The sequence below is a fragment of the Vanessa cardui genome, chromosome 15 (assembly GCF_905220365.1).
Source record: "Vanessa cardui chromosome 15, ilVanCard2.1, whole genome shotgun sequence".
Lineage (NCBI taxonomy): Eukaryota > Metazoa > Arthropoda > Insecta > Lepidoptera > Nymphalidae > Vanessa > Vanessa cardui.
In genome coordinates, this window is record NC_061137.1 from 4419289 (window position 1) to 4434423 (window position 15135).

The 15135-nt window shown below is 32.1% G+C and overlaps 1 protein-coding gene and 1 long non-coding RNA gene across 2 annotated transcripts in view; one reads left to right on the forward strand and one right to left on the reverse strand.

Moving 5' to 3' along the window:
- LOC124535586 (amyloid-beta-like protein) overlaps positions 1–15135 on the forward strand; it is a 123978-nt gene that overhangs the window by 14343 nt on the left and 94500 nt on the right. The window lies entirely within an intron of this gene.
- On the reverse strand, positions 1287–14893 carry LOC124535587. The gene is made up of 3 exons (XR_006966818.1): positions 14781–14893; positions 8394–8490; positions 1287–1496 (listed from the first exon to the last, which is right to left on the reverse strand). It is a non-coding gene; the product is annotated as an uncharacterized LOC124535587 (long non-coding RNA).

Sequence of the window (15135 nt, forward strand, 5' to 3'; positions counted from 1 at the left end):
GATTACCTCAGTCTAAGCGATAGCTGTTAATCTGTTTCGTCTCCTAATGGACTAGCTGTAGTTCTGCTACTGCCGTACTATCGCATCAATGCTATACATATAATAAAATCGGAATGTCTGTATGTAATTAAAAATTTGAAAGGAACTACTGAGTCTCTTGCCGTTTCTTCTCGGTGGCTACATTCTGAACCTGTAGTAACTTTAACTTTTGATACATACTAAAATGAAGGTTCAGATGTTCTTGAAAAGCCGACTTAAATAGAGTTTATTTTGATTTTGACTTTGTGAGAATTTATAAAAGATATACTTTTTTAAAATTTAGTGAAGTATTATTAATAATTGGATGAAAATACTGGTGATATTATTAAAATAAGTAATGTACCCATTATTACAAGTTAAATTTAAAAATGTTAAGATGATAATATATATTTTAAATCATCGACTTGTGGAGTCTAGGCATATCCTGACATACCTAAATATTAACGTAACATAATTACAAGGCCCATCCTCATTGAGCCGCTTCGTCGCTGGTGCCTTTAATAAATTTATCTTGTCAAGGGGAATATTAAGCAAGTTTAGTAACAAATTACGAGCACAAAGTTGTTCGCACCTTCCAAGTTCGAGCGTAATTACCGTGGCATTTGCCCTAATGTCCCCTTCGAGCTCACGCCATTTTACTGCAGAACACAGGCCATATCACAGTTCCGCTTTGGCGCAAACGAGCACAGATAACCACTTTATTACGAGCCCTGATGCCAGAAGTGCTTTCTTTTGAATCAATAACGTAATGTTTCCTTCCTACTCAGAAAATAAAAAGTCTTCCCAAATCTGATTTTGGTTGGTTGATATTTGAAACACAGTCATTTTATTGGAGTATTTTATTATAGCTTCGAGAGCTATAAACCTTCGGCAACAACTACTTTTGTAAAGTAAAACTGAATTATTTCGTCGCGCCAGCTTCAAAGGTTTGTAAGATATCTAAAGCTGCCGTTTTGCTACATTGCACCTTGTTTTATTTATCGCATCCTAGAAATTTATGTGCAGTCATTTTTATTTGAAGGACTTTCAATTTATTTTGTTGATTTATCCCAGGAAAGCGATCGCAGGGATAAAAATCTTTCTCATGTAATATAGTTAATTAAAAAATTATCAGATTTGAAAAAAAAAGTCATCAATTAAAACAACACTTTGCTCCATCCGTCATATATAAGTTTTACATAATATTTTAGGTAGTACATTTTAAGTATCATCCTTAAATATAAGAAAAGAAACGTACGGAAGGATGAGCCTGTAGTACCAGGCGCGCAGTGGTTGTAGGAGTGTCACCGGCGCTGCTATGAAACGGAGCATGTAGGTTAAGGGTCCTTCACGCTTTGTTAGCGCGCTCTAATCACTGCCGGCCCTCAGCGGCACGCGACTCGAGGGCTCGTGGCGCACTAGCGTTTTGTGCATCTCCTCTTCGCCGTATCTCCTACCACTCAATGTTGCTTCGCCACCTGCCATTAAGATTGGTAATAAGGTTGCGTTACAATACCTCGGCTGGACATCGATTTACCGCATTTGGTGCATTACATTTCGTTACATATTCGGTAACAAATCATTTTTGCCGGAGACGTATAATATGACTGGCGTTTTTCCAAGCGATTTCCGTTTTAATTTAACATTACCCATACGTGTAGAACTTTTCAGGATAAACTGTAATCTAAATCAGATTTCATATTTGCTGATTCAAATTCTGCTAGACCTGCATACAAATTCACATATACGAGTATGTTCAAAGAATTTGAAACGTCGTTTTATCATCATATTTTTGCAAACACTGATTTGTAATATTCATGATTAAAGACTGATACTAATACTTAACAGTCTATAAATTGTATAAAGGTCAGTCCTTTTTGATATATTTACATATTATATATAGATATATTTGATTTATTTATATTAATAATTTCTTTGAAAATATTAAGTTTTTTTTTGTGTTTTTAGTTTATGAGTGGAGTTTTGTCATTTTAAAGAAAAGCACTTTCCTCCTTTATAAAATACATGAAACATAATTTCTCAAAGCGTAAAGGATTCCGACAAGCTAATAATGAGGTTGGTTTGCTTGTCCTATAAGAGGGGGTTAAAGAGGGGATAGGGGGAGGTGGCAAAACTCATTTCCTGGCCGTCGACGGAAGCCCAGCCGGCCAATAAGCACGGAAAAATTGTATTCAGAAATGTCTGGCCGTTTTTAAACCTTAATTTTGTATTTCCTTTTTGCTGGTCTAAATGTGATTTGTTTATATTGAAAAAAATATCTTCCTTCCATTATAAGAAAACCTCATTTAATCTAAACTCATTTGTTAAACGGAAGGAAGGAATTATTTTTCCAAATTTAAAATGTCATAATATGCAATATGAAATAGTAACTAGTCTACGCTCGTGGCTTGCAACCAGGTCGTCCTGGCAAGCCTCCAGGCTGGTTGGCAAACATATGTAGAACATCAAGTTTTAACATAACAACGCCCCTTGTGTCCTACTTTATGGATATATTTTTTGTTGCCAACGTATACCGTTTTGCTGCACCGAATGTGTATTATTTGAAAATTAAAAAATGGGCGACACACTTGAAAAATATTAAAATATAGCGTTTGTAAAAGGAAACAAAGAGAACAGTTTATTTGAAAGTAAACCAGCTTAAAAAAGGAAAACTAATAAAACAAAGAGTTTTAAGACGATACGTGCAAAATGTGGCAGGATTTATACATTTAATAAATGGGACTTAGAAATCTTGACGCGACGAGAATTCATTCGATTTTCTTTACGATTGAACTTTCTAGAAACTCTTCAATTCTTTTATGAAAAAGAAAATATAAATTATCTTTCAACGTTTCATTTGTTTTGTCTTAAACTCGGAACATGAATTGAAGATAAATGTAACTATTTAGTGTGACGCTTTGAATGTTAGCGATTTTACAATGTTATATCACAAAAAAATCTGACTAGGGTTATTTAAGGAAAAATTCATGCGTGAAATGTACGGTATTTTTGACACAGTTTTTTTTTCTTAAATATTATATTGCTGGGATAGGTGCGCTATATTAAGTGATTTTTATTAAATTCATTGTGAATTAACACATCGAATATTATATAAATGATTAATGATTTACTGTTTTATATTGGAATCAGACGTAAATTTAAACCACCCTATATCCTAAAAATCGTAATTAGCTACTTGTAAGCGTATATATCACACACACAATAATGGATACATAACTGTAATATATCAAATTATGTTAATAACGATTCTTTAGTCAACATTCAATAATTTGTTGTTTATTTGTTGGCATTATAATACATTATTCGGATTGATTAGTATCCAGTAGAATAAACTAAGGTATATTAAGTAAATTCTGAAACGTGAAACGTCATTAGAATCAATGCTAATGAATTATTTATTATATCTCGTAACTAATACGTTGTCTTGGCATTTAAATACGAGAGGCGTTTCAGCCATTAATTCATTACATTTCTGAGGCTACATAATTATTTTTAATTATCGCAACGACTCCCCGTCACGGCCATCTCGTTGAATATTTATTCAACGGAGATCTCGGCATTTTTCTAGAGGCTCTCTAACCTAATTTCCAGTAATGAGTTGTGGAGATGCGTATCACTATCAACGTAGGTTTCAAGCAAATTAAATGATGTCTTTGTAACCGTTACTTTGACTTGCCTTTGATTACTGTGATTGAATGAAAGTATACTTCACTTGCACGAAGAAGACGCCATCTTAGAAGCTTTAATTGAATGTTGCCGTACTAAAAAAATTATTAATGTCCAAATATTTGGTCACACTGTTAACATAGATAAATAAATTAATGATGGCTTTTGAAAGATTGCACGATTTTTGTACTATTATATAAATATTAATGTTTTTAAACTGCAACTCAATATAACAAGGAAAATTAGCGTCATAAAAATACTTTAAAATTTAAAACATTTCGTCCGAAAATCCACACAAATTCAAAATGTTCCTGTCATCGCTTTAAATGTAGTCGAATGTTATATTTTAAGTATTAAATACGTTTGAAGTTCATGTGATTTTATATCAAAATATAACGTTTTGAGGGCTCTAATTTGAGCACTTTCTGCGAAGTGCCTATTTCAGATTTCATCTGTCAGATGGATGCGTTGTTTTGCTTTTTATTGTAGCCATAAAGGCGAGGCGTGACCTTAGAAACGACGCTTGAATAACAATTTAAGGGTTTATGACGCCTTCTTTGGTTATTTTAACAATTAATGACGTTATATTCTGAAAGAAGTCCCTACTCGTTTTTATTGTTTCTGAACTAAGTATAAATTAAAGATATGTGTAAAGTGTACATTAGCGATCCGCCCCGGCTTCGCACGGGTGCAATACTGATACTAAATATACTACACAAATTGTTTATTAACGACATCACATTGCAAACTTCTAAAGTTATCAATGTTTCTTAACTATTTTTTTTACATTGGATTACATACAAAAAAAAAACTTCCTTTCGAATTACTCTACCTATTAAAAAAACCACATCAAAATCCGTTGCGTAATTTAAAAGATCTAAGCATACATAGGGACAGACAGCGGTAAGCGACTTTGTTTAGTGCTATAAAAAAAAGTAAAAAGTAAGTTTTTTTATTTACTTACTCTATGTTGGATGATTTTAAACTTGATTGACAATAGCATTATTAGTTTAAAATTTTTAACAACATTATATTCATGCGGCAAAACTTTAGTTAACGTCAAAGTTTAGGTTTTTCATTACGGAGGTCAGAAGCTTAGCCGTCGTGCAATGATAGCATGATAAAATCTCATTTCCTTCATCTCCTCGCATGCTCTCGGCTAGAATTATCCGGATATTACTGGCTGATGCGAAACGGATATAAATGAGCTGAACCAACACCTTTTTAATAAATACCTCATTTTTATAACTAACGCTGATATAATCATTATAAAAATTATTATTTTTAAACAGTATAAAAAGTAAAAATTAATTTATTGAATATTACTTACAATGAAATGATGACGTTATGCTTGTGCACTACAAGTTGAAAGTACTATCTATCAACTTGAAAGTAAGTTACATTGAAAGAATACCCTACGTACTTATCTCTTGAAAAGCCTTATTTTATATTTCTTATTCATATAAGAAATATCCTATTATGTGGCTAAGAACATAAATGATATTTTGTATGTTTTATGTGAAACTAGTTGTCACCCACGGCTTCGTTTGCGTTTTAGGGTGTTAGTTATCATGTGTTAGATCAAAAAAGTCTATGTCTTTACTTGGAGTTCCAATTTTTTCAAATTCGGTTCAGCAGTTTGGTTGTGAAAGAGCGACATAATCGTTATAAACGATTAAGTGAGTATTTATTTATCCGTACTCTTGTAAAATCTCTAACTACATAAATATGATAACTAAAACCAATGCCGTCTCCACACACAAGTACTATAATATTATAGTTGAATTATATGTGTAGACGTAAAGGATGCATGCGGAGAACGTTACAGAGACTTAAAAGGGAATTGTTGCGTTTGTAATGAGCGGCAAAATGTGGTAGCCATTGTCCATGTTCTCTTATTTGCATTGGATGACACACAGCTCGAATTATTCACATGGGCACAGTGAAATTCGAGCGAGAAATAGGTTTTACGCTTGCTTAAATTACGTTTGAGTAATGTATACGAGAAAAGGGAATAATGTGAACAATGTTATTTTACTTTTGTAAAATAACTCGTTTTTGGACCTAACATTTCAAGTGTAGCAAGTATACGTGCCTTTATATATCAACGCTGGAAGACGTGAGACTTTGTCGAATATTGCGGCTTCAAACCCGGGTCAGAATCACTGAATCTTCAGGTGCTTAATTTGTGTTTTTAATTATGTAGTTTTATTTCATTAAAATCAACCACATGTGTATTTATCACATAGCATTGGAGGAGCGTATTATATTGATCTCTAACCCTTCTCGTCAAAAAGAAAGGAATCCAAAGCCCAGCACTGAGGAATTTACACGCCATTATTTTACCAAATTTTGGGTCAACGCTATATAGGCTGCATAGCGATGTAAGAACGCAGGTTCAACCCAGTTAAGGTTTGATCTTGGGCTTTTGTGTTGACCACATGAAAAGCATAAGAACCAAGGAAAATTATTTTAAATTACTATATTAATGAAACTCAAAGCTCTCCCATCATTTTTATATATTAAATAGTCCAATAGTCCAGAAATATTAAAAACCAAAAAAAGAACATATATCAACCAAGCTTCTACCAATATGAAACATAAGCTAACATATATACCTCTCGAATCCGTTAAAGGTTCAAGAAATGGCTAATTCCCGACTTACGTATTTGCAACAGAATGAGGCAGGTCATTTAACGTGAAATAAAGCCCGTGTGCGCGAAATCGAGCCATTTGTTAGTTTAGGGTTGTTTTGTTAGGCATTTGCACATGTGCCGGCCAATTGACTTGTTTGATTATACTCTAAATGAAACTACTGGAGCCGGTCGCTGTTTCCGGAGTAATTTACTTCGAATCACGTGATTTTTCGAGACTTAAACAGTTAATTGATCAGTTCCACTGAATTTAAACAGCTTTTTTTGATCATAAATAGTTTGTAATTTTAGACTATAATACTTTGTTTCATATTTTTGTCATGTAGCTCCTTAGTAATGAAAATTAACTATTTATAACGCTAATGTTTCGTTTCAATATAAAGAAAAATATTTTGGATTTTGGTTAAAATAATATTTCATTATGATGTGCAAGATTTTGTCATTTTTATTTATTCATCAATTAAATCCAGTAAAGAATGCCCTTAGATCAGCACTGAACACAAATATAATATTTTGTATAAGGTTATTGAACTTTACTATGTCGCAAAACGCGCGTACAAAGTAGTTACTCGTAAACTTTAAGACGTTCGAAAGTGATGGCTCTCTTGGACTAGTTTTATATAAAACAAGGAAAGAAGAGGATCTTTAATACGGAGTACTCTGCCGCTCGCACTGGAATTTAATTATGTTTGAAAATGCCATTTCCCTCTCACACGTATCTTTGTTTTATCGGCGACGTCGTACAATTTATTCAATTTCATCAACGTTTTTATATTACTGGTACGTGTCACTTATAATAAATACTTTATATAAGAATTCTCCTCTTCACTGACATTAAGCCTTCTAAGTATATATTTCCTAAAATAAATATACGTTCAATGTAGACATTTTGTCTAATTTGTTATTTCTTATTTGAATATCTCATAACAAATTTGACGGAACACATTCTAAATTATACGTAAAACATCGTTTTATTTTCTGTTAAGAGTATCGGAATTGTGATTCAGCGTAGGGATGCTAGATTTGTGCAACTATTCTGCGGTGATATGATTTGTACAGATAAGCAAATAGGCTCAAGTGCAACTTTGTCATTTTGTCATAGCGAGGAACAATTACCATTTCTGAAACTACTTATATTCACCACGACTCATACAGTACCAAAAACTGACATGTAAATACTGGCTTATTAAGGTTTCAAACAATAGAGCTATACAGAGTTCTTCTGAGCGGGAAAATAACTTTGAGTAAATAGGTAACCATACCTATCGAGACGGTACTAGATAAAGTCTTAAAAACATATCAGCAATTTTGAATAATTCATATAAACATATACAAGCGCTTTTAACGCTATCATTATAGTATCTTACACTCGCAGTTAACGTTCTATAAATAATGGTGCAATGCGCCTTGGTGTTCATCGCCATGGTTTTAAGCTAAGCTGTGTATACTAGGGCGTGTTCGCAACAACTCCCATCGGACCAGCGTCCTATTGTTTCCTGGTCATTAGTTTTGGTTTATGCTCAGAACAAGAGCCAGACTTTAATTACAAAAGCTATGCAATGAGAATGAATTATTCGAAAAATAATGCACTCAGATATGGTAAAATTTCTTCGAATGCAAATAGAATTATTATAAGATGCAAAAAAGTACATTCAAAACTAGCATTGTTAGTTTTGTTTGTTCAAAAGCGTACGGCAGTTGAAGTAGCAAATTTTCTTCTTTTCTTCTTCTAGTGCCTTGAAATTTATATATTTATTTATGATTAAAATTTAGGAATATCCCTTATAACGTTATTACATTATGGATTTAATGTCATCTATAAATTGAGAGTTTGTCTTATAGTTCAGCTGACATATAGTCAGCCAGCCAGAGGTCATTGCCCTTATGTATATACATAGAAGGGCAATGCCCCAAGATGCTTTATATACACATATATTTACGTAACATAAACGAACTTAGCTATTCGTGGTATTCTACGAGGTGTAGAGCAATGCAGCTTTGTACGGTATTTTGAGCGTAAAATGAAGCATTTACCTGAATATTAGCTTTGTAAAGTGCCTTTGAAGTCTTTGTTTAGTGTAACTGCCAATCTGATATAAATTTCTGGGCCCGTTGATTAAGATTTAGTTACCTGTAATTTATAAAAAAAAAATTAAGATTTTTGCTGGGAAAAGTTTTAATACATGAAGGTTTACTGTGTACATAAGTAGTAAGAAATTGTATCTTGTGATAAAAATGTTATGTATAACATGCCTAGACACAGTGTTATTCAAATGAGAAAATTTGTTGATTTTCACGTGATATTTATAGATTTGATTATAATATATATTAATCAATAAAAAACGTTTTGAGGCAGTTTCTCAGGCTCATTTTAGTAGATTTCACTATGGTGTCAAAATTAATATCTTTTTCAACTTTGATTGATTTTGGCCCCGGAATATATAACACCATAACAGAAATGTATACACATATAATGTAAAACGAAGAGCTGATAAGTATCTATCAATCAGTAGAGAAGTTCATTCGAGAACATTCTTGTAGCAAACTTTATATTGTAAAGTGGAATCTGAAATTCCCAATTTAACTTTTTCCTTTTCACCGTTAAAGTCGGATGCCTTATTTACTTTTTAAGACTATGTACTGAGACTGAAAGTTAAATTAGTATTTTGTAAATTTTAAAAGTCTTTAGAAAAAACGATGTTAACGAAACTCTTTCCTTGTAATTCCTATATTGTTGTTTCGTTTTTGAAATGAAATCATTAATGAAATGTCATTTTGTAGTCTACTACATTTCATTAATGATTTATTTTTTAATTTAGTAAAGTCGTACATATGGTATATAGTATTAAAAATTGTATCTTCGGCAAATATATGGTAACCTTAAAAAATAAAACTAGACTCATATGAAGTATGATATATAAAACTTTTGTATGTTACTCGAAAAGTAATAGAAAATAAACGAATCATGCATAATGAATGTATTAGAAGTTTCTAAAACTCAGTAAAGCTGTTAAATATTTCAATGTCTAGCGAAAGATAACCTTATCCTAAAGGACAGACATATCTTCTGTCCTTTAGGCGTTTGCACACTCCTACCTTACAGTGGATTGGTGGATACAGGTTATACAAATTAACCCATAAACTCAGCACAGAAGCGCATAAAGTTGTTTAAGATCCACATTTTCTCACTAATGGGCATCTCTTGAGAGTGTAACATCTAAAATTGACTTGAAACTAAACTCCATGTTCTAACACCAGTCTAAGCACCTTGATCGTATTATATAACCCTAAGAAATTACCTAAGTAAGGGAAAATTAGTGTTTAATCAAAAGGTTATCCATAAAAATCGAAGCCTGTATATATATTTGACGCTTTACAAACATCTTTCTCAGAGCATGAACTTAGTGTTTCATTTTCATGTCTCCATAGAATCGATCGTCACGAGGAAAATGATCCCAGTACGGTCCTGAGTGAGATAAATGACATGCTTCCTTTCGATAACGGAGAGAGAATATTGAATATACGATCACATTATATAGACTATAGATACTTTATATCACGTGTCTTTATACATACGTTCAATCTGAATTGATACAGTTTGATACACAGTTTACAGGAAAAATGTCAATGTAAAAAGGTCTTATGATCATTCTTAAAAATATGCACCAGAAGAAGGATTCATCTTGCTATTATCACGTTTTTAAATCCATCGTATTTCTACAACTAAATTTTGTTTAGTAGATATATTACTTGTAGATATTTAGTATAATGTCTGATTATTGCTTTATTTGATTAATCCTAACAAAGTAGGCGAGCAAATCTGCGACATTTTCCTTTAGATATTAATATAATCTTCATACACCTTCAGTGTCCGAAGCGGTGGAGAGACGCTTTAATACATTAAACTAAATTGAATTAATGACTTCAGCTGCGTTTAACGAAGGGGGAAGTGTTTGGTATGTTCTATGGGTATTAGCTATCTCTATTGCAAAATTCATCAAAAAACATCCAAACTTTGCGCGGTCAAATGATAAATGCCCAAACACACGAACTTTACCATTTAATCAGATTGAAAGAAATGTCACTACGTTTAATATATTCCTTACTTTTAACCTGGATGTTTCTCATACTTACATTAATACACATTGAACTACTCCATTTAACATAAACCCGTTTATTTGAACTTCGTGTATACATTTATAAAATGAAGTTAATTAAAACAAGACACGAGTTGAAGCGTCAAGCTAGTAGCACGATCACAATCTCTCAACGTAAATAGGTTCCAAAGTCACATGATCTCATACGTCCCGTAGGAGCTGAGTCGGCGTTTTGCGAATCAATTACCCAAAGATTATCCAAACTTGTTTGTGCTGACGAGCCATTTTCTCATTAAAACTCCAAGCGACCTCTGAAACGATCTACTTAATGGCTCCATGGTAACTTTTCACTGTTTGCACGCATAATTCAGACCTCGTTTCGTTACTTATGAGATTAAATATATACAGCTTACATTTATTATATTTCCAGCCCAAAAATTATCCGTGAAATATTTAAAGCGAATTTTTTATTGAAATTTAATGAACAAGCAATTACTTCTCGAAATTTATGTAAATAGATCAAGCGCTTTTAAGCTGTTCTATTGAAAGAGCAGTTTTGTGGAAACTAGTCGAATAAAAATAAAAAAGATATTCAATAATAAATAAAACGTACTTTTTAATATTAAAAAAAAAAACAATAAAAGTACTTATGGTTGAACTAAAAGCTTCAAAACGTTCGATATTAATTAAAATAAATTTATAAAATAAATAAAACACTCTACAATAGAAAGAACGTGCACGTTATTTACTGGAATACACTGTAATGCACATTTAAAAGCCTCATCAAATAAATCCAACTGACCCACATGCTCCGAAAACCTTGGTAAAGTTTATTCAGAGAATTCACTTATCCTCCCTGCGACTGCCCTAAGCTCTCATTACCGGCGCTTTGAGACTGCGTACTATCTCGAGAGCGTCCCTGGCACACTGCCTCATTTTCTATAACTGCCAAGTTAAGGTTGCCGTTTTGGATAAACTGGGGCGAGTTTTAAACTTGTTACTGAAATCGTTAATGGCGACCGTTGTTCGTGAAATGAGCGGTTTTGTTCGAATGTTTCTCTGAAAACGTTAAGCGTTATTAAATTTTTTTTTAATTGAATTGTTTAATTATGATCGTCGTAACTTTTGTATACGATAATTTTTTTTTGGTTATAAATATCATATATATTTATAAATTTGTTATAAATGTATGATCATTCATCAGCATTAGTATGAAATGCCAACCCTGATACTGACTGACTCTTGGGAAAACTCGCGCTTTGAATCAAAGGCCTTGATTTCAATAGACACCTCGCAAAAAGAGGCCACAGCGGTCTGATAGAATATTTGCTTTGATATTCAATATTACTCCAGTTAACGTGAAAGCAGTTATTTGCTTCGAATTGCGAACCAGTTTAATAAATACGGAGCGATAGCCACTAGATTTTATAAAAAAAACCTTACTTTTTATGCATTTGCGTTTTAATTATTCGACTTTTATGCGGTATTTTTGATATCGCATTTTCTGTGATCGCCTAACTTATTTTATCATTAATTCAAGATTTTATAACGAGCTATGCTGAATCGCTTTTTCGTGTTGGCTGAAAATAAAAAAGCGTAAGTGTTCGAGATTTAAAATATTAATTTTGCATACAAATCCAGCATATTAATGAAATATTTGATGACACTTATGATAACGTTAAATACAAATGCATTCAATCTTTAGTAAAGTATTTAATAAATAAATGGATGGAGATTGTTCTGTTATAAATACGTTTAGAATACAATTGTAACGCAAACAAACGTGATCATGATTATGTTTGTAAATGAACGTAAACAAGTATAAAAAAGCTAAATATTTCACAAAGCGAGGAAACGGCGATGCTCTTGTTTCAACAATTAAGCTATTAAAGCGGTACTTGGTGTTTGAATAAATATTTTTAGCGAAAAAGGCCAGCAGATTAAGATTATGTCCATAAAAGGGATTGCGAAAAGCGACAAGATATTTTTTAGGGGCTTTACTTTTTTTGGTTTGCGTTGAAAGAAATGTAATACAAAGAATGGATTTTTTTTTTACTTTTTATAATGTAATTTTCGTACTTATTCCTTTGTGGATTTTTTGTCTGTGAAAATGTTTTAACTGGCAACACATATAGTGTATCTGTGCTGTGTTTGTAATTAATAATTATTCTTTATTTAAAAATGTAAGCATAAAATACTGAGTACTTTTATTTTCCTACAAAACGCACTCGTAAGTAACACTATAAGTGACAAGAAATGTTAGGTTACGAATTAAATAAATATAGTCGACCATTTTTACTAAACCATTTTTGCAATAAATTATGTGACACTGTACATGAGGTTTTATAAATTATTGACAGTCATTAGAAAGATAATCGCATGTTTCAACTATATTCTAATTTTGAATGAACTATTATTATTTAATGAGGGTTATCAATAACATCCATTGCTAAATGATCATGTGTCGTTGTTTAATATGAAATAGGAAACGTAGGTTCTGTTAATCCCTAACCTTCATAAATGTCTGATGACATTTATATTCATATAAATAGGCAAAGGTAAAACAGTTCAGTGCCTATTTCTGATCTGTTTGACAACAGATTTTCAAAAATTAAAAAAAAAAATTACGAAAAGGAATTCTAAATTTAAATTATGAGTTATTAGATGACTATCGTTTACGAGACGTACAATAAGAGTGCTAGTACTATTGTACCAAAAAGAGTGAAAATATCTCATCAATTTTAAAGTCAATACTCTCAGAATTCTGTTGAATTTATAGACTTATTAGTGTTATGTGTTCATTGCATTAGAGGTTCTGGAATCGAGTTTTCGAATGATTCTTGATTCGAAATTCCAAATTTGAATCGAGTACTTCAACGTTGCTAGTGTTTATGATTATCTTCAAGAGCGTCTAGTGCTTTCCAATGAGTCTTTCTAGTGCAATGGCACAGAGCGTCAAAAAAATAATAATATTTTACTCGCTCGTGCCTCTGAAATTATTATGCCGCTTGCCACTCTTTCATTATACCGCCTTTTCGAGTCTTATCTCGAGGACCCTCGCGCCTTCCTTCCGAGTTTATCTTCGGAAGTGTTGGTACTTCATAACTTTTAAAATTTTACAAGCCGACGCCTTGGTCTGCTCGGCATAATTATATTTATGTCGAGCATCTGCTTAGTTGTAACTTTTTCAAAGTTTAATTCCTGGTATGCTTATACATTGTTAGAGTTGTCTGAATAACAGCTGTTTTTAAATTAAGAATTATGTCAAACAATTTGAAGCTATTAAACTTCTAAGTGTTAACACCGTTGTCAAAATGTATGCTGATAGGAAGGTACTCCGCCTGAGTAACATCACTGCAAGCTATTGGCAATTTTTGACATATATTAATCATCTATATATTGACGGTCTTCTTATATATCACAATTGCAGTACCAAACAACAAAACAGTTGATGAAAGTTATATAGTATAAGTAAATAAATATTTCGTAGCTATTCGAAAATATATATCATATGCGAATCTAAAAAAAAAGTTCGTTACTTTCATTGTATTAAAAATCAAAATATTATTTAAATATAAAACATAAAATGATCGAACGTTCAAGTCTATTTAAAGTAAGATGAGCCAGTGTAACTACAGGCACAAGGGACATAACATCTTAGTTCCCAAGGTTGGTAGCACATTGACGATGTAAGGAATAGTTAATATTTCTTACAGCGTCATTGTCTATGGATGATTGTGACCACTTACCATCAGGTGGCCCGTCCGCCAACCTATACCATAAAAAAAATATTATTGAAGGAGAAACTGAGAGAAAAACTTATGTGTTGCCAATCTACGAAATATAATGCAATAAAAAAAACGGAAATTGTATGATTTCACAGGTATAATATTTAAAAAGCAAAGTAAACTATTAATTTATGCATTTACAAAGAAAATAACGATAATAATAATAATTATCACAGAAAAATGTTTTCATCGAACAAATGACATGACTTTTACATCTGTCATTTTATTAACTCATCTGAAATTACGACTCAGTACGTTTATTTTATTTTTTACTTATTAAATAAAATTGAGATAGGCAATTTCCATGCCATCAGCATATGCGATTAACACGATAAAGGTACGTTCATTAAAATTAATAAACGACTTGTAATATTCGTAAATTATTTGCTTAAAATACGGTCTCATAATAGTGGATTGTTAAAATGGAAATCAGTTTGCATATTTCATTACAGAGCGGGTCGTGTGTTCCATTTGAGTTCATTCACTTAATTACTGGTACATATGTCTTGTAACATCGTGTATCATGTTCACCTTACCATAATTACAAATTGCCGTATGTTATTGTTACACGTGAACGTTGATTTGTTACACAATGCATTACACCCTGGAGACTTATCGCAGGACTCCCCCGCTCTTAATCATGAGTAATCACTCTTGTCCCTCTTACTTCCCTCGTTTATTTTATAGTCTTATCAAACTGATAACAAATCGCTCTGAGAATGAAGGATTTCATACACATTTATAACGTTGAGTGTTGCCAGTCTTATTCTCTACAGTGACAATTTTATAATCTATATTTATTTATGGTAGGTATATTATACTAATTGTGAGAGAGGAAAAGATTAATTGAATTTAAATAAGATTTTTTTTTGACTGTCAAATACCTTAGCT